Raw genomic sequence first — 2,055 nt, forward strand, 5'->3', positions numbered from 1 at the left:
TGCATCATTTAAGGGTTTATGCTTTCCTGTGAGGGTTTGCATCATTCCCCAGTGTTCCCAGACAGCCAATCTGTTCTCACCTTTCTCATCCTGCCCCACCTCAGTATGTCTCACCCTCACTCAGTGCTCCCTCTTCACATACCTCTGCACAGCTACAAAAGCCAGATTGCTGACAGGATAGGGGCTTTGTCCCCATGGTTTCTTGCTGTTTCTTTGTGGCCATGCTGGCCCCTATGGGTAAGTGAACTCCACTCACTCCCGAGCACCTCCATGGATCCCACTGCTGCTCTGCCAGCTGTGTACTCAGTTGCTGACAGGGTTTCATTCCACAAAGTGTTGAGGATGAGCAATGAACGAGATGGGAAGGAATCCTTGAATCTCTTGCAATGGTGGTTTATTTTTAATTCTTTATCCAGCCCCCTTTTTTTGGACACAAACTTCCCAGGAAGTGTCTTGCCTATTGGAGAGAGATTGGGAACTCGCTTGCTGATCTGAGGAGCTGTCTATGCCTTATGCTGCTCCCGAGTTCTTTTTCATCCTCTTTTCTACCAACCCACAGGGCCGAGTTCACAGATTTTCTTTTTGTCCTTCTCTTTAAATCTCCTCCTTTGCCTTTCCAGTGTTGGCTCTGGAACAGTCCCCGGACATGGTGATACAAAAAGGCCACTCTGTGAATCTGAGATGTTCCAAGAAGAAATCCACCAGCACAACTATGTTCTGGTACATGCTGCCTTCGGGGAAGGACTCCAGGCTGACCTTTGTGGCTTCTGTAGTGGAAGGTGGTAATGCAGTGGATGAGAAGGATCTTGAGAGCCATTTCAAGACCAGTAAGATACAAGGGGGCAGTGTGACCCTCTCAATAGAGCATGCCTTTCTCAATGATTCTGGCATGTATTACTGTGCTGAGGGTGAAACACAGTGGCTAGGCTGCTGAGGGAGCTGAACACAAACCTCTCCCTGAACAAACAGGACCTGCTTTCCTCTTTCCAGGTGTTGCACAAGGCAGATCACTTCCAACTCATTACCTCCTCTGCTTCCTTGCCTTCCCTTCCTTGTCTTCTCAGATGCTGAGAGTGTATTCTCACTATCAGACAGAAAGGACGCTTGCCTTCCACTCCTTGATCCACATACAGTTTCCCTTTCCCAAAGATATTATAGAAATTACAGACTGTGTTAACAAGCTGTGCAACTAACAGAAGTTTTCCAACAGGATAGAGTGTTCTATCCATCCTTGACTTGGATGAACAGATCAAGCACAGCCTCCTCTCAGCTGAAGTGCTGGTGGTGTTGTGAGGAGGGTGTGGGGTTTCTTCCAGCTGCCTGCAGAATGCAGCCCACTCTCTTTGCTCTTTTCTCCCTTCTCTTTCTTTGGAGCAATCTGAGATATTTCCAAAATCTTCTGTAGGCAGCTGGTGGAAATGAATGCAATGGAACACACTGAGACCTGCAACAGAGGTTTTGGGAGATGCAGGTGTTGCTGCTGCCTTCTGCTGAAAGGACACAGGGGAACTTCTTCTCTGAAAAGTCCATGACAACCTTACACTGCCGTGTCCTGCTGGCCCACAGCACAGCATGGATAGGCAGAGTCTCAGTCAGATCTCTGTACGCCAACCCAGTGTACACAAATTAGGAGCCTCTCTTGCTGTCGCCAGTGATTTCCCACTGCCTTGGGCTGGTGAACAAGGCTGTGTGTCGAGAAGAATTTGGTTTTTTCTCCAGCTTTGTTCGTTCTTGTCCTGCTTGGACAAGGTGAGCAGGAGAGCATCCATTCTTCTCCAGCAAGGAGAAGGAAAGTCTGTACCAATATATCCCATGGTGCACACCCTTCTCTTCAGAAATCTCTCTGGGGTGCAGTCTCTCCAGAGGGACTCCCAGGGCAGAGCCAAAGACAGCATTTTCTCTCCTTGAGATCCCCCTTTTGGAGTAAGACATGAATAGTTACACAACTCCTCTCTGTCATGCCACAACAGACAGCAGGATGACAGGTCAGCACTTTTTCCATACCTGCGAGATATGTCAGGCCTGACTGGGATAAGCAGAGAAGATTCCACTCTG

Source organism: Empidonax traillii, unplaced genomic scaffold (genome assembly GCF_003031625.1).
Source record: "Empidonax traillii isolate 1590-97213 ecotype Southwest subspecies unplaced genomic scaffold, ASM303162v1 scaffold7034:size10703, whole genome shotgun sequence".
Taxonomy (NCBI): domain Eukaryota; kingdom Metazoa; phylum Chordata; class Aves; order Passeriformes; family Tyrannidae; genus Empidonax; species Empidonax traillii.